We start from the raw sequence: 19,521 nt of genomic DNA, 5'->3' as shown, positions 1-19,521 counted from the left end.
CACCTGAGGGGTTAGACCATGTGATATTTTTGTAGAGCAGGTAGTTACAAATGCAGCGATACCTAATATGTATAGTTTTTTTAAAAGGGATTCTGTCACCTGGATTTTGCCTATACAGCTGTGGACATCAGTCTCAGGGAACTAACTGCACATGCGCTAGCTGCGAGATTACAGCACCACCTGCATCCTTCCAATCTCCTTCTATCTCCCGGACGTCACTAAGTTAGAACGCTGTAATCTCGTAGCTAACGCATGCGCAGTTCATTCCCTGAGGCTGATGCCAGCACAGGGAAGGAACACTATGCCGGCACTGACATGCGGCGTACTCGCGCATGCGCAAGATTACGGTGTTCTAACTTGGTGACCTCCGGGAGCAAGGCGGAGATTCGGAGATTTGGCTGGGTTCCTGAAACGTTAGTAACAGCCTTTGGGCTCCTTACTTGCCTCATTTACATATTTTTTACCTAAATATAAGCACTATAGCGGCTATCTAGCAGCACATGTCCGCAGCTCTATAATAAAAATCCAGGTCAGATTATCCCTTTAAAAAAATCTGTTTTACACAATGAAAGCATTTTAAAAAAAAATCTTATTTTAGTGTATCCTTTTTCTGAAAGACTTTTTATTTTTTGGGTGATTGTCTTATGTAGGGGCCCATTTTTTGCAGGATGAGTGGTTTTATTGGTACTATTTTGGAGTACATATTACTTTTTGATCTCTTGGCATTACACTTTTCGTTATGTTAGGTGACCAAAAAATGTTTTAATTTTTTATTAGATATATACATATATATCTCCTTTTTTTTCTTGCCGTTTACCTGAGACGGTTGGTTATGTTATATTTTTATACAGCTTGTAGTTACAGACGTGATGATTCCTTATAGGTCTGTGTGTATATATATATATATATACACATACACACATTTCTATATACACATGTTTACACACACACACACACACATTTATATATATATATATATACACACACACACACACACACACACACACATTTTTAGGCTCCTTTCACACCTGCGTTCAGGTGTCCGCTCGTGAGCTCCGTTTGAAGGGGCTCACAAGCGGCCCTGAACGCAGCCGTCTGGCCCTAATGCATTCTCAGTGGAGGCGGATCCACTGAGAATGCATCCGCCTGCCAGCGCTCAGCCTCCGCTCCGCTCAGTGAGCGGACACCTGACGCTGCAAGCAGCGTTCGGGTGTCCACCTGGCTGTGCGGAGGCGAGCGGATCCGTCCAGACTTACAATGTAAGTCAAATGGGGACGGATCCGTTTGAAGATGACACCAATGGCTCAATCTTCAAGCGGATCCGTCCCCCATTGACTTTCAATGTAAAGTCTGAACGGATCCGCTCAGGCTACTTTCACACTTAGAACATTTTCTAAGTTATAATGCAGACGGATCCGTTCTGAACGGAGCCGCCGTCTGCATTAATATGAGCGGATCCGTTCAGAACGGATCTGCTAGAACGCTAGTGTGAAAGTAGCCATATTATATATATATATACATCTCTTCAAACATGACGGGTACATAGCTCTCCAGGGCTTCCCTGGAGAAGGCTTGTACGATGACCTTCTTCACGTGCTTGTGCTGGCTGTCATGCAGATTGGAGAGGCAGTCGGCCCCCAGGATGGTACAGACTGATTCCGGCCAGTGCAATAAATTTTATTTACTTATTTATTTTTAAAGTATACATATTAGGTATCGCTGCATTTGTAACTACCTGCTCTATAAAAATATCACATGGCCTAACCCCTCAGGTAAATAAAACAATAAAATGAATAAATGTGTAAAAACAACCAGTATATGTTCCCCATTTTGCGAACACCCCATATGTGCTCGTAGCCTGCTGTATTGGCGCACAGCAGGCCTCTAGAGGCAAAGTGCAAAATATGTTTTTTTGCAGGCCTGAATTGGCAGACATGGATTTTAGCTGCCATTCAAATCGCTCCCAGGTCATGGTCTGACTGTAAATTGGAGTCTGGTAGAAAATGTCCGAACTCCAATATTGTCTAACGTTAGGGTTCTTTACTACGCCCATATGCAGCACGAGTCCCCAAAACTTCTTCATCTCTGCTGCATTTACTGGGGTCCAACCTAGGGGTCTAGCATATGGCGAACTAGGGTTCTGAGTAATGACTTGTTGGGCGTACAAATTGGTTTGGGCCACCATTAGATTTACAAAATATTCAGAGAAGAAGATTTTGAAAAAATCTAGCTCAGTGAAGCCCGCACAATCTACCAGAATTCCTGAGTGGCCCACAAACTCAGGAATTTGGGGCTGATAATTCTCAGGGGGTGGGGTCCATGTGGGCTCCATCAGCTGCTACCCTGGGGCACCTTCTAGAGGGTCCCTCATCAGCAGATGATGATGATCAGGAGGTAGAGAAGTAGAGGCAAGTGGCATCCTCTTCTCCCTCACTGCAGACTCGGTATCGGAGGCTAGCATGGCGTATGCCTCTTCAGCTGAGCATAGTCATTGGGATGAATGGGACCTTTTTTTTTTTGGGGGTGTGAAACGTGTAAACCTTTATTTAGTGTGAGGGATGTGTATGTAGTGTTTTCACACATGAAGGGGCTTTTAATAAATTTTTAATTAAATTTAGAAAAAAAGTTGTAAAAAAAACAGTTTTCTGCGAATATAAAATTTTTTGCACAAACTGAGCGATCAGTAATGGACACAAATTGCACTTACGCAGATGGTGTGTTCGTGCAAAAATCTAAACTGACACTAACTGAAATTGAAATCAGCACAAATAATCCACAGGTGCTATTCAGGCAGGTACGCACTGAAAAGCACTTGGAGGTCACAGCAAAAATAGTGCACGGACCAATTTGTGTCCGTAAAAAAAGGATGGGAGGGGGGTGGAAAGGGACAAGGGATCTGGAACAGCTACAAATGACAAAAAATCTGTGCAGCTATTCCAGATGTTGTTGTTATTTTCAGCAGCAAAAGGGTTAAATTTGTAGTGGTGGTACAGCACAAGTCCCAGCAGAACAGATCCTCTGCATGCAGTAATCAGCTAGAATGGCTGCTTGCAGGGAAGTTCAGCCTCTTCCTGTGCAGCTATAGCGCTGCCATTGGCTGGAGCGTTGTTCCAGCCAATCGCAGCGCTGGCAGGGGACCCAAAAACTGGTGTCCCCTGCCTCACCTAGGATGTGACCGGTGCTGACCAGTTAAGCAACATCCACCGTCCCCTGACCTCCACCCGACCCTCTCCACAACTGCTGACAGCTTCCTGGGCTGCGATGTGACCAACACATTGATCAGCCAATTGCAGTGCTTGGAGCTGGAAGGGGGTGGATCGGCACCATGCTGCTCTTTCCTGGCATGGCCTGGCCTGCTAGTAAGAGCAGCCATGGTGCAGCGATTCCACCCCGATCTTCCCCAGAGACCCACAGACCTCATGAAGTACATGTATGTCATGGTTCTTTAAGTCCCGTCAAAATATGACGAACATGTACGTCATGGGTCCTTAAGGGGTTAAAACAGCACACAGCAGCTATGGTGCTCGCGATCAGCCGCCATATTTAAATAACCACCCACCAAGGTATATTTACCTTGGGTGGTCAGGAAGGGGTTAAAACATTGTACAGGGAGTCCCCTTGTAGCAGTAAACGCTGCTCCTCAATGATCCGCAGGGCGGTGTAATGTGCGCGTCCGTTAGGCCATTGTTGGTGTCGAGGGCAGTGAGCGTTGGAGGCTTCATCCGAAGTCGCTTAGTTCTAAACTTAGGAGAAATACTGTACAGTGATTAGTCTCCGTACAGTATTAGAATGTATGGGCTCCGAGGAGCCAAAGTAAGTTATTCACGAAGTTGCGAGAGACTTTATTGAATAACTCAGGTAGTTGATTTTTAAAGTGGAAAAACACTTTAAAACTTGAAACTAAACTCTGCTTCGGTTCAGAGATACTAGACGGGACCGAAACAGAGTTCAGTTTCTAGTTTTAAAGTGTTTTTCAACTTTAAAAATCAACTACCTGAGTTATTCAATAAAGTCTCTCGCAACTCCGTGAATAACTTACTTTGGCTCCTCGGAGCCCATACATTCTAATACTGTACGGAGACAAATCACTGTACAGTATTACACCGACGTTTTGAACAAGGAAACTTAGGATAAAGCATCTGAAGCTCGCTTCGCTCAACACTGCGTCCGTCTCTATGCACAGCTACAAGCGCCTAGAACACAGAAGAACTGGAAAAAAATAAATAAAAAAATGAATGAACAAAAATATATAGAATACTATTTTTTTGTTTCAACAATAAGTTTTTATTAAAAACGGGCAGCTTTTACTTTGACTTGTACAGTAGAAAATATATAAGAATAAATATCGGGTGCGGAGAACATACAGAAAACCTGTTCTATTCAGTAAAAGATGTCACATACAACGTGGCCTCCCCAGATAGCAGCCCGAAAATAAAATCACACTGCACCCCCCTCTGCATACAAAATCACACTGCACCCCCCCTCTGCATACAAAAATCACATTGCACCCCCCCTCTGCATACAAAAAAATCACACTGCACCCCCCCCTCTGCATACAAAAATCACACTGCAACCCCCCCTCTGCATAAAAAAAAAAAAATCACACTGCACCCCCCCTCTGCATACAAATCACACTGCACCCCCCCCTCTGCATACAAATCACACTGCACCCCCCCCCATACAAAATCACACTGGCACCCCCCCCCCCTCTGCATACAAAAATCACACTGCACCCCCCCCTCTGATACAAAATCACACTGAACCCCCCCTCTGCATACAAAATCACACTGAACCCCCCCTCTGCATACAAAATCACACTGCACCCCCCCTCTGCATACAAAATCACAATGCACCCCCCCCCCCCTTATACAAATTCAACGTCACCCCCCTATGCGTAAAAAAAAAAAATCACAATGCACCCCCATCTGCATACAAAATCACACTGCACCCCCCCCCCCTCTGCCATACAAACTCACACTGCACCCCCCCCTCTTCTGCATTACACAATCACACTGCACCCCCCCCTATGCATACAAATCACACTGCACCCCCCCTCTGCATACAAAATCACACTGCACCCCCCCTCTGCATACAAAAAAAATCACACTGCACCCCCCCCCCCTCTGCATACAAAAATCACACTGCACCCCCCCCCCCTCTGCATAAAAAAAAAATCACACTGCACCCCCCCTCTGCATACAAAATCACACTGAACCCCCCCTCTGCATACAAATCACACTGAACCCCCCCCCCCGCATACAAAATCACACTGCACCCCCCCCCCCGTATACAAAATCACACTGCACCCCCCCTCTGCATAAAAAAAAAATCACACTGCACCCCCCCCGTATACAAAATCACACTGAACCCCCCTCTGCATACAAAATCACACTGAACCCCCCCTCTGCATACAAAAATCACACTGCACCCCCCCCCCCCCGTATACAAAATCACACTGCACCCCCCCTCTGCGTAAAAAAAAAAAATCACACTGCACCCCCCCCCCCTCTGCATACAAAATCACACTGCACCCCCCCCTCTGCATACAAAATCACACTGCACCCCCCCCCCCTCTGCATACAAAATCACACTGAACCCCCCTCTGCATACAAAATCACACAGTCCCCCCCCATACAATATTACTCGGCCCCCCTGCACACAATATTACACAGTCGTCCCCCCATACAATATTACTCAGCCCCTGCTCACAATATTACTAAGGCTACTTTCACACTAGCGTTCGATCGGATCCGTTCTGAACGGATCCGATCATAATAATGCAGACAGTGGCTCCGTTCAGTACGGATCCGTCTGCATTATATTGGCAAAAAAAAGCTAAGTGTGAAATTAGCCTGAGCGGATCAGTCCAGACTTTTACATTGAAAGTCAATGGGGGACGGATCCGCTTGAAGATTGAGCCATATTGTGGCATCTTCAAACGGATCCGTCCCCATTGACTTACATTGTAAGTCTGGACGGATCCGCACCGCCAGGCGGACACCCGAACGCTGCAAGCAGCGTTCAGGTGTCCGTCTGCTGAGCGGAGAGGAGGCTGAACGCCGCCAGACTGATGCATTCTGAGCGGATCCGCGTCCACTCAGAATGCATTGGGGCTGGACGGAAGCGTTCGGGTCCGCTTGTGAGCCCCTTCAAACGGAGCTCACGAGCGGACAGCCGAACGCTATTGTGAAAGTAGCCTAAGCCCCCCTGCTCACAATATTACTAAGCCCCCCTGCTCACAATATTACTAAGCCCCCCTGCTCACAATATTACAGTCTCCCCCATACATATTACGAAGCCCCCTGCTCACAATATTACACAGTCCCCCCATACAAAATTACACAGTCCCCCCCATACAATATTACACAGTCCCCCATACAATATTACACAGTCCCCCCCATACAATATTACACAGTCTCCCCCATACAATATTACGAAGCCCCCTGCTCACAATATTACACAGTCCCCCCATACAATATTACACAGTCTCCCCCCATACAATATTACAAAGTCCCCTGCACACAATATCACACAGTCCCCCCCAATACAATATCACTCAGCCCCCTCCTGCACACAATATCACACAGTCCCCCCCAATACAATATCACTCAGCCCCCTCCTGCACACAATATCACACAGTCCCCCCCAATACAATATCACTCAGCCCCCTCCTGCACACAATATCACACAGTCCCCCCAATACAATATTACTCAGCCCCCTGCTCACAATATTACACAGCCCCCCCCATACAATATTACAAAGTCCCCTGCACACAATATCACACAGTCCCCCCAATACAATATCACTCAGCCCCCTCCTGCACACAATATTACACAGTCCCCCCAATACAATATCACTCAGCCCCCTCCTGCACACAATATTACACAGCCCCCCCCATACAATATTACACAGTCTCCCCCCATACAATATTACAAAGTCCCCTGCACACAATATCACACAGTCCCCCCCAATACAATATCACTCAGCCCCCTCCTGCACACAATATTACACAGTCCCCCCAATACAATATCACTCAGCCCCCTCCTGCACACAATATTACACAGTCCCCCCATACAATATTACACAGTCTCCCCCCATACAATATTACAAAGTCCCCTGCACACAATATCACACAGTCCCCCCCAATACAATATCACTCAGCCCCCTCCTGCACACTATCACACAGTCCCCCCCAATACAATATCACTCAGCCCCCTCCTGCACACAACCCCCCCCCCCCCCCCATATTACAATGCCAGGATAAGGGAATCTGAGGTTTTCTGACAGAACACCCCACCTCAGCAGACAGTTCTCGATCCCCCTCCTCTCAGCATGTCCAGAGCACATGTACCTCCAGCACTGACAGACACTCCCCCCCCCCCTCTATCAGTGGTGACCTGCTCTGCAAACAGCCTGATCTCTCCATCTTCCGACACTTCATTTCCCGCTGCCCATTCAGTCACGTGAGTGACTCATTGACGTCTGAAGGTCTGTTTCTTGATAGGAGTTTAACCCCTTAGTCCGTTTTGTGTCTGGAGTTTAGCTGAGAATAAAATAAGAGGGCACATTGAGGGCTGCAGGGGGAGGGGGGGATCGGGGAATCTCAGAAGTCTGACACAGAGTAGGAGCAGGGAGCTCGCCTGTGGCAGGGGCTGACTGGGCATGCGCATTTACACAGCAGCCAATGGACGGATCTTCTCCATGTCTCGTGCAGCTATGGACGGACTGTCTGCACATCAGAACGAGGGTCAGGAGGTGTGGCTTCAGATTGTTTAAAAAATAGGCATATCTTCTTAAAGACATATATTAGGAAATGTCTTTTTTCCCTGCCTCCCACACAGTTGCTGAAAATACATGCAGAGTGGCCAACCCCTTTAAAGCTGAAGCGGAACTGGACCATGCAACATGACAATGACCCAAAACATACTAGTAAATCAACCAAAGATTGGCTGAAAAAGAAGAAATGGAGAATCCTGGAATGGCCAAGTCAAAGTCCAGATTTGAATCCCATTGAGATGCTGTGGGGTGACTTGAAAAGGGCTGTACGTGCAAGAAACCCCTCAAACATCTCACAGCTGAAAAAGTTCTGCATTGAGGAGTGGGGTAAAATTTCCTCAGACCGATGTCGAAGACTGGTAGATGGCTACAAGAACCGTCTCACTGCAGTTATTTCAGCCAAAGGAGGTAACACTCGCTATTAGGGGCAAGGGTGTCCTATCTTTTTCCTCAGTTAGAATAGGCATTTTTGTAAAATGACATTTACAAAAGACTTTTCTTCAGTTTTCTTTGTTTAGTCGGATTACTTTAATCTCTCTGTATTGTTGAAATGGAGATGAAATAACCTTTTATTAAAAATGTTACAAAAAACCACATGCTTTCAAAGGGTGTCCTAATTTTTTCACATGACTGTAAGTAACCATAGGAAGCTACACATTACTCACAATGTGCCAGATGGTGTCACAAAAATAAAACTACTTTAATACTGCCTCCTATGTACAAGAATATAACTACTATAATACTGCTCCTATGTACAAGAATAAAACTACTATAATACTGCTCCTATGTACAAGAATATAACTACTATAATACTGCTCCTATGTACAAGAATATAACTACTATAATACTGCTCATATGTATAAGAATATAACTACTATAATACTGCTCCTATGTACAAGAATAAAACTACTATAATACTGCTCCTATGTACAAGAATATAATTGCTATAATATTGCTCCTATGTACAAGAATATAACTACTATAATACTGCCCCTATGTAGAAGAATATAAACATTATAATACTGGTCCTATGTACAAGAATATAACTACTATACTACTGCTACTATGTACATGAATATAACTACTATAATACTCTTCCTATGAACAAGAATATAACTACTATAATACTGCTACTATGTTAAAGAATATAACTACTATAATACTGCCTCCTATGTACAAGAATATAACTACTATAATACTGCTCCTATATACAAGAATATAACTACTATAATACTGCTCCTCTGTACAAGAATATAACTACTATAATACTGCTCCTATGTACAAGAATATAACTACTATAATACTGCCTCCTATGTACAAGACTATAACTACTATAATACTGCTCCTATGAACAAGAATATAATTACAATAATAATTCCCCTATGTATAAGAATATAACTATTATGTAGTATAATACTGTACAAGAATGTTACTATTATAATACTGCCTCCTATGTACAAGAATATTACTATAATACTGCTCCTATGCACAAGAATATAACTACTATAATACTTCTCCTATGTACAAGAATATAACTACTATTATACTGCTCCTATGTAGAAAAATATAAGTACTATAATACTGCTCCCATGTAGAAGAATATAAGTACTATAATACTGCTCCTATGTACAAGAATATAACTACTATAATACTGCTCCTATGAACAAGAATATAATTACAATAATTACCCTATGTATAAGAATATAGCTATTATATAGTATAATACTGTACAAGAATGTTACTACTATAATACTGCCTCGTATGTACAAGAATATAACTATTATAATACTGCTCCTGTGTATAAGAATATAACTACTATAATACTGCTCCTACGTATAAGAATATAACTACTATAATAATGTTCATGTGTATAAGAATATAACTACTATAATACTGCTCCTATGTATAAGAATATAACTACTATAATACTGCTCCTATGAACAAGAATAAAATTACAATAATTACCCTATGTATAGGAATATAGCTATTATATAGTATAATACTGTACAAGAATGTTACTACTATAATACTGCCTCCTATGTACAAGAATATAACTATTATAATACTGCCTCCTATGTACAAGAATATAGCTACTATAATACTGCTCCTGTGTATAAGAATATAACTACTATAATACTGCTCCTACGTATAAGAATATAACTACTATAATACTGCTCCTATGTACAAGAATATAACTACTACAATACTGCTCCTATGTGTAAGAATATAACTACTATAATACTGCTCCTGTGTACAAAAATATAACTACTAGAATACTGCTCCTGTGTATAAGAATATAACTACTATAATACTGCTCCTATGTATAAGAATATAACTACTATAATACTGCTCCTATGTACAAGAATATAACTACTATAATACTGCTCCTATGTACAATAATATAACTATGGTAATAATGCCATCTATGTACAGGAATATAACTACTATAATACTGCCTCCTATGTACAAGAATATAACTACTATAATACTGCTCCTATGTACAATAATATAACTATGGTAATAATGCCATCTATGTACAAGAATATAACTACTATAATACTGAATAAAAAAGGGTTCTCCGGCCGCTGGTTAAAATAACTCAGGATCCTTTATTGTAACTTAATTATAAAATCCACAGTCATAGCCACTAAGGGTGTATATTCATCCGAAACGCGTCAGAAGGTGCTTCTTTTGTGTACGATGTGTCATTGCCTGTGGATTAATGATGAAGTTACAATAAAAGATCCTGATTTATTTTAACCAGTAGAAGGAGAACCCCACCAGGTAGAAGAATAGTTCTGGCCTCGTCCACAGTGCAGTAACGTCCTGTCAATAAAGCAGGTAGTAAACCTCAGACATGGTGGCATATTGCTATGGTAAGCGACCAATGTCAGATTGGTGTGGGTCAGAGAAAGGTTGGAGGGGCCGCATTCTATTCATTTTTATGGGAGTTCTGAAAAAACGCAAAAGTGAATGGAGAGCACGCCGCACATGTGTGGCACGCTCTCGTTAGCTTTGAGGGCCCCTGTTTTCGAGATAGAGGAACCACACCTATCTGACCCTAGAGCTATGTCCCCAATGTCTTAGGTTACAGAACGCCTTTAATACTTTGCCATCACTAGGCAATCTTCAAGTCTACAGTGAGTAAGTCTAGGGCATGCCGGGTATTACACTGTAAAATGTGGATGTCATTTGCTCAGATCTAGACACAGGTCGGGGGGGGGAAATTTAAATGGTTTACAATTTTGCTCCAATTTACAAGACTGGAATGTATACAAAATAACAGATTTATATCATTTCCTCTACTAATACAAAACTTTGTGTTACAGATTACAAAAAAGGAAACACAGTTGAGTGCACAAGCGCGCTCAATGGGTAACAAGGAGCAGAGTCTTTGTCTTCGGTTCATTTCCTACTATGTTAATATGCAACATATGTGAACCTTACAGTGAATTGTTTCCGTGCCATGAAATGTGTGGGAATTGGGAGCGTGCAGCTCGTATCTATGTTACACACTGCCACTACGGCTTTGTAAGAGATCCCTCTCCGCTTCATTCTCTCCAGACATCCTCTCAATAATTTTGGAATGAAAACTTACGATACCCAAGTGACTTGCGGCTTGCTCAGACAATAAAGCTCTCTCCGTGCTAACTTTCTGATGTGAAGTCATATGAACCTGACTTTTAAAAGATTTTCAGAAATCAGACACAGCGGGGCAGATATTCTAATCCAGTCTGAAAGGCAGTCGATAATTTATCACAATGGCTGATGCTGCATTGAAGTGTCATGAATGGCTTGGTCTCACATTACAACAACTATTAGTTGGCTTATTTTATGCCAACATTTTGCACCAAAATTTTGGATCATAGTATTGCATGTTAAGTCAAACCCCCTTTTCAACTAAGCCACACCCCTCAACAAAAATGATAAAGTGGATTATTCCTTTCGGTGCACAAGCTTCATAGACAGTTTTACAACTAAATGCAACACATTTTGGCACATTTTGCTACAAGGTCTAGGTTCATTTACAATAGTAAATCTGCCTCAGTAAGGGAATATTGTGAAAGCAAAATGAATTAGCTGTGAGGGACGTGGACTGGTCGGGCATGTGAGAGGACGCTGCGCAGAGAGGCTCCCGTCCTACTTTCTACAATCATCCTTCATCCTCCTGTAGTGGAAGCTGACAGTCCTGAGGGGCCTTGAACAATATCTCCAGCCAAGCGGACACCCTATTTGACGAAATGACGCACACAGGGAAGAAAGAAAAAGATCAGAAGGACGTTGGGCCTTCTGCACCGCTGAAACAAGATGGCGCCATATCGGAGGTGCGGGCAGTGGAGGTCTCGGCCTGCCTAGGTAAAGTATGGCTGCTCTTCATCTGTGCCCCCTCAGTCAGTGATGATAGCTGTCCCCTCCCAGACCACGGGGGAATCACCTACCAGAATATCCATGTGAGGGATCTAAAATGGCGGCCTTTCAGGCTGAGAAAGAGAAGGCCTCAGATAAGCCAGCCTCCTCCTATGCAACAAAGGATATATCCCTGAGGCCTGGGCACCCTTCTACTGCTGGGACTGAAACTACTATTAAAGATATTTTTGTTGCGGTGTAGCATTGCAGCAGCTCATTGATCACACTTCATTCACCTATGGGCAGCTTACAAGAGAATGTCTCCCTCATCAGAAAATACTTTAGACAAGTTAATGAAAGAATTAGGGAGGTGGAGGATAGAGTAAGTAATTTGGAGGATCAACTACCCCCTGTAAAAAGGGATCTCAGCAGAATCATACATAATGTGTATTTACTGATGTCTAAAACAGAGGACCTGGAAAACAGGTCGCTCAGAAATAATCTCAGAATGGTTGGGGTTCCTGAAAAGGCAGAAGGGTCTGACCCAGATGTGTTTATTGAAGATTGGCTGACCTATAAACTTGGCACAGACTCTTTGTCTCACACAGGGTGCCGTTCTGAGCTCCACCACCGGGGGCTCCTCCTCACCCAATCCTGATGAGGCTTCTTCACTTTAGAGACAGAGACACTATCCTTAAGAAAGCCAGGGATTACCCTGATCTACTCATTAATGGGAATAAAATATGTATCTTCACTGAATTTTCCGCCGATGTCCAACGCAAAAGAGTGTCACAAAAGCAGATGGAGGCAGCATATCCAATACAAAAAATCCCTTTATTGGGGAACCGCCAAAGTGAACAAGCGTGCAACAGGTCGTGACGTTTCGGCTGATTCACAGCCTTTATCAAACACCAACGCAAAAGAGTGAACTTCCAGGATGTCAAAAGACGCCTGCGGAACCTTACAGCTGCCTTACTCTATGTTTTACCCTGCCAAATAAGAGTGGCTGCCCATGGTGAAGTATGCTTCTTTGAAATGCGGCACAATGGTTGGAGACCAATGAACATTATCTCAAGCCATCGTCAGGCACGGGATAAAGACAACGCTTCGCTGAATTGGCATGGGACTCTTGTGGCTGATGTTCTACTTAAAGGACGTGTCCGATAAGTGCTAAATATTTTTTCTACCATAATAATGTGTTATATTTCACTTTAGCTGTCTCTTCACTTTAGTATTTTTTTGGTGGGGTTGTCATAATAATTTTTGACTTACTTTTGCGGGGTACAATACATTTGCCTCCAGAAGAAGAGGTGCCCTAAGTTTAGTATAGTTTCTATTAAAATGCTATCCACTGCAGACTATACTCTATAGGAGGTGGGGTAGCGGAGCCACCGTGTAGTATGCCTAATTACAATGTGTTATTGATTGTTTTTTTAACCCCTTAGTGACCAAGCCTGTTTGGGCCTTAATGACCAAGCCAAATTTTGGAAATCTGACGTGTCATTTTAGCTTAGAATACCTTTGTAACAGTTTTGCACATCAAAGTAATTCTGACATTGTTTTCTCGTCACATATTGTACTTTACTTAGGTGGTAAAATTCTACTGATAAAATGTGCATATCTTTATTAAAAAAGTGAAAATTTATGAAAAATTTTAAAAATTGGCACATTTTCCTATTTTCAACTGCAATTATTCATATACATACATAAATACTATTCAATATTTTTTATCAGAAATATATTTCCACATCTTTACTTTATTTTGGCTGCACTCACAAAAAATGTTAACTTTTTTTTAATAGACTTAACATTTTGACAAATGTAAAAATATTTGAAGTACATATTTTTTCCTGCAACAAGCCAAGTTTGCAGAGGCTTATAAGTGTCAGAATAATAGAACCCCCCCAAAAGTGAACCCATTTTAAAAACTAGGCCCCTTCACGTATTTATCTATGGGTGTAATGAGTTTTCGACCCACTCGTTTTTTTAAAGAAATTAATACTAAGAAGGTGAAAAAAAAATGCAATTTTCATTTTTTACACAAAAGTGTCAATTTAAAGAACGATTTGTTTCTACAGAGCACATGAAAATGAAGCTGTACACTCCAAAATGTATCACCCCGTTTCTCCTGTCTTCAGAAATCAACCATTGTGGCCCTAATCTTATGTCTTGACAAACGGCAGGCCCCAAACATAAAGGAACACCCAGTTGTTTTCAGAACACAAAATTTGCTTGAAAATGGTTCAGGCCCCATTGCACACTTGTAATGGCGTTGAGCTGCCAAAACAATATAAAGGGAAAACAAGGGTAAGCAGGCACACTCAAATCTGGGTACAATTAAATAATTTATTAATAGTTGTAGGATGGGTAAATAAAGAATAAAATAGGTGTGAAAATTTAATAGTAAAAATGTAATTAAATGAGTATTTTAATAGAATAGTAAAGATGTACTTGAAAGAGTAGTATTTTAATAGAATAATGGGTGATCACCACTCGGTAGTGAGTACCCTAAAAACAACAAAAATATATATCAAGGAAAAAATCAAGAAAAAAATGGAATAAAAAATCTGGAAAAAATGAGTCTGTAAAGTCTTTCATAAACTGTTTTCCATATAATGGTGGCCACTGTTTAAAGGATAAAATTAATAAAATTAATAAAGGTATCTTGAATGATGAGGTAGTCCTTTGTAGAGGTTAAAATACTCTGAGCAGAGGATGATAACTCTTTTTGTATATTATGTCAGTCGCCGCACAATCCAGGATAAGTATTGCACTATTTCAATATGTTTCACATAAAGTAGTAGGCATGTGTATATAGTTATAATTTTATAGGCAGTCTAAACAGTTGTTGTATTGGTATGCCAAGCTGTGGAGGGAAGCGGAGCTCTGTGCCTGAGTGCGGCGTCCCGCACTGTCTCTGGCTACAGAGATCACTTACCTTCCTAGCGCTGGTTGTGTTTCGTCCTCCGGCAGTAATCGGCGGTTCCTGGAAGGCTGTGTAGTCGATAGTGTCCCTCGTGTTGCCTAGGACGCTGGGTGCGTGGTTCGCGCGTCTAGTGAATGACGTCAGCGGTCCCGTGATCGCGATCTTTTCAGAGTTTGTTCTCCGTATTCCTCCTGTTCTATTTCAGGTAGCTGCGGGCACGGAGCTACAGCAATTGATTTTATCGCTAACTTGGGCTGTAGTGCTGCCGTAAAAAGGCAGCGCTCCAGCCCAAGGCTCCTTAGTGACCGCCGCCAAAACACGTATGGGTGGTCACTAAGGGGTTAATTAGCCACTGCTCGGCTTCAGGAAAGGTATTTGCCCCAAATGTGTCCTTTTTACTTTTCCTGTGGGTCATTTATTGTAATAATGTTTTTTTAACATTTGTATTATTTATTTATTTTGTTATGGGGGTTGGGAGGATCTGGCGAAGAGACGGTTACACGGAAGGGGTACAGTACTGGGGGTTACTAAGGCTGCTGTACTATATTTCACGGTCTGCTTATCCTGTTGCATTCTTAATATATGTAGATCATGGCTGACAAACTTAGAATTGTGGGCTGGAACATCAGAGGGCTGGGAGAGACTACAAAGCGGGCTGCTGTATTTTTAGCACTTTTGCACTGTCAACCAGCGATAGTATGTTTGACGCATTTGGTACCCAACAATACACATTGGCTGCACAAATCATGGGTGGGACAGTCGTACCACTCTACATTATCCACGCACTCTCGAGGGGTGGGGGTTAGAATACACAAATCAATTCCATTTGTCTGTCACTCCTCCCGATTAGACCCTATGGGTAGATATGTATGCTTACAATGCTCATGTTACCACTTCTCATTCATCCTAGTCGCAGTCTATATTCCACCCCCGTATAGTAGTAAAGTTTTGAAGTAGGCAATGGCCTTAATAGGGGAGCTCCCCCATGCCCAATCTTACTAATTGAAGATTTTAATACTTGCCCCTCATTGCGGTAGGACAGGATGGGAGTGACAAGAGCTGCCAGGGCAGATGGGGATACTATGTGCTAAGGGAACTAGATCTACATGATGTGTGGAGGGTAAGAAATCCAGACGTTCGTCAATTTTTTTTGTTTCTCTAGCTTTCACCACTCTCTCTTCAGGATTGACTTGGCAATAGGATCCCCAGATATACTCTCGTTGGTAGAGGACGCTGCATATTTGCCTAGGGGTCTGTCATTTCATTCCCCTATTCAAGTAGTTTTTAAACTGGAATTGGTTCATGGAAGCTTAACCCTTTCTGGTTGCAGCTGGTGGACAGTGGGGGGGGGGGGGTGTTTCACGGGAGAGTTGCAGGAATTAATTATTTGTAGTGTGGGATGCTTGCAAGGCATTTACAGACGTGGACAAAATTGTTGGTACCCTTTGGTCAATGAAAGAAAAAGTCACAATGGTCACAGAAATAACTTTAATCTGACAAAAGTAATAATAAATTAAAATTCTATAAATGTTAACCAATGAAAGTTAGACATTGTTTTTCAACCATGCTTCAACAGAATTATGTAAAAAAATAAACTCATGAAACAGGCATGGACAAAAATGATGGTACCCCTAGAAAACACAGAACATAATGTGACCAAAGGGACATGTTAATTCAAGGTGTGTCCACTAATTAGCATCACAGGTGTCTACAACCTTGTAATCAGCCATTGGGCCTATATATATGGCTCCAGGTAATCACTGTGTTGTTTGGTGATATGGTGTGTACCACACTCGACATGGACCAGAGGAAGCAAAGGAAAGAGCTGTCTCAAGAGATCAGAAAGAAAATTATAGACAAGCATGTTAAAGGTAAAGGCTATAAGACCATCTCCAAGCAACTAGATGTTCCTGTGAGTACAGTTGCACATATTATTCATAAGTTTAAGATCCATGGGACTGTAGCCAACCTCCCTGGACGTGGCCGCAGGAGGAAAATTGATGACAAATCTAAGAGACGGATAATCCGAATGGTAACAAAAGAGCCTAGAAAGACTTCTAAAGAGATTCAAGGTGAACTTCATGCTCAAGGAACATCAGTGTCAGATCGCACCATCCGTCGTTGTTTGAGCCAAAGTGGACTACATGGGAGACGACCAAGGAGGACACCATTGTTGAAAACGAATCATAAAAAAGCAAGACTGGAATATGCCAAACTACATGTTGACAAGCCACAAAGCTTCTGGGAGAATGTCCTGTGGACAGATGAGACAAAAATCAAAGTTTTTGCCAAGGCACATCAGCTGTATGTTCACAGACGAAAAAATGAAGCATATCAAGAAAAGAACACTGTCCCTACTGTGAAACATGGAGGAGGCTCTGTTATGTTCTGGGGCTGCTTTGCTGCGTCTGGCACAGGGTGTCTTGAATCTGTGCAGGGTACAATGAAATCTCAAGACTATCAAGGAATTCTAGAGAGAAATGTACTAGCCAGTGTCAGAAAGCTTGGTCTCAGTCGCAGGTCATGGGTCTTGCAACAGGACAATGACCCAAAACACACCGCTAAAAACACCCAAGAATGGCTAAGAGGAAAAAATTGGACTATTCTAAAGTGGCCTTCTATGAGCCCTGACCTCAATCCTATTGAGCATCTTTGGAAGGAGCTGAAACATGCAGTCTGGAAAAGGCACCCTTCAAACCGGACACAACTGGAGCAGTTTGCTCATGAGGAGTGGGCCAAAATACCTGCTGAGAGGTGCAGATGTCTCATTGACAGTTACAGGAAGCGTTTGATTGCAGTGATTGCCTCAAAAGGTTGCGCAACAAAATATTAAGTTAGGGGTACCATCATTTTTGTCCATGCCTGTTTCATGAGTTTATTTTTTTACATAATTCTGTTGAAGCATGGTTGAAAAACAATGTCTGACTTTCATTGGTTAACATTTATAGAATTTTAATTTATTATTACTTTTGTCAGATTAAAGTTATTTCTGTGACCATTGTGACTTTTTCTTTCATTGACCAAAGGGTACCAACAATTTTGTCCACGTCTGTATATGGGGCTTATACATCCAGCGGATTAGCCGACAAAAAACGAAGTCCAGGTACTCTCGGAAATTCCTCCAAAACTCAGTTACGGAGGCTGAAACAAGGTTTGTTGAGTCCTCTACTTGTGACAATCATGCCTCATGGATAGCAGCGCAGGCAGCTTTAAAGGGTTTCTACCACCAGAAATACTGTTATGTAGCTGACTGACATTAGCGATGCGCTAATGTCAGCACTACATAACAGTATGTTTTTTACATTTCTCCCTGCAGCCGTTCTGTTAAAATAAGCACTTTTATAATATGCTAATGAGACTCTAGGTGCTATGTGGGCGTAAAATCAGCACCTAGAGGCTCAGTCTACTCACCCTTTATACCGCCCAGGTCCCCTGTTCTGCCTGCCCCGCTCCTCTTGATTGATGTCACGGTTCGGAGCATCGCTCACGAAATCCCGCGCCGTTCACTTCTGTATTCGGCGCAGGCGTAGTGAGTAAATGATGCGCTCCTGGTGCCGGATTCCTAACTGCGCCGACTACGTCACAGTAAGGAAGCCGGCATCAGGAGAGCAGCCTTCACTCGCTGCGCATGCGACGAATATTAAAGTGAACGGCGCAGGCGCGGGATTTCGTGAGCGATGCTGCGAACCGTGACATCAATCAAGAGGAGAGGGGCGGGCAGAACAGGGGACCTGGGCAGGATAAAGGGTGAGTAGACAGAGCCTCTATGTGCTGATTTTACACCCACATAGCACCTAGAGTCTCATTAGCATATTATAAAAGTGCTTATTTTATCAGAACAGCTGCAGGGAGAAATGTAAAAAACATACTGTTATGTAATGCTGACATTAGCGCATCACTAATGTCAGTCAGCTACTTAACAGTATTTCTGGTGGTAGAAACCCTCTAAAAGAACATTTACTCTATACCGCAGATGACAAACAATTCTATTTTAGGGTACTTTCACACGAGCGTTAAAGTTTTCTGGTATTGAGTTCCGTCACAGGGGTGGTCGGAAGTCGGGCTATACTATCCCTTGATGCGGCTAATGCCTTCGATAGTGTTAAATGGCAATATTTATGGTAGGTGTGGAGTGCTATAGGTTTGGGGATATCTTTATCTCCTGGGTTCAATTGCTGTATCACTGTCCTCTGGCTAGGATTATAGCTAATGGTGGCACCTCAGAAGCTTTTGAACTGTAAAGGGTTACGCGACAAGACTGCCCACCCTCCCTCTCCTTTTTGCCATAGCGATTGAACCATTAGCGTGCCTTCTTAGATCATCCAGAAAAATTACGGGGTTCCCAGCAGGATTTCGGGAGGAACGTGTCTCCCTGTACGCGGACCACATGCTCATATACATAGGGGATGAGGAGGGATCTTAGGGGACAATTAGTGTTGAGCGCGTATATTCGAATTGCAAATTTTAATTG

Source organism: Bufo gargarizans, chromosome 10, assembly GCF_014858855.1.
Source record: "Bufo gargarizans isolate SCDJY-AF-19 chromosome 10, ASM1485885v1, whole genome shotgun sequence".
NCBI lineage: Eukaryota > Metazoa > Chordata > Amphibia > Anura > Bufonidae > Bufo > Bufo gargarizans.
The sequence above is the reverse complement of the archived record's forward strand: the minus strand, read 5'-3'. Positions refer to the sequence as shown.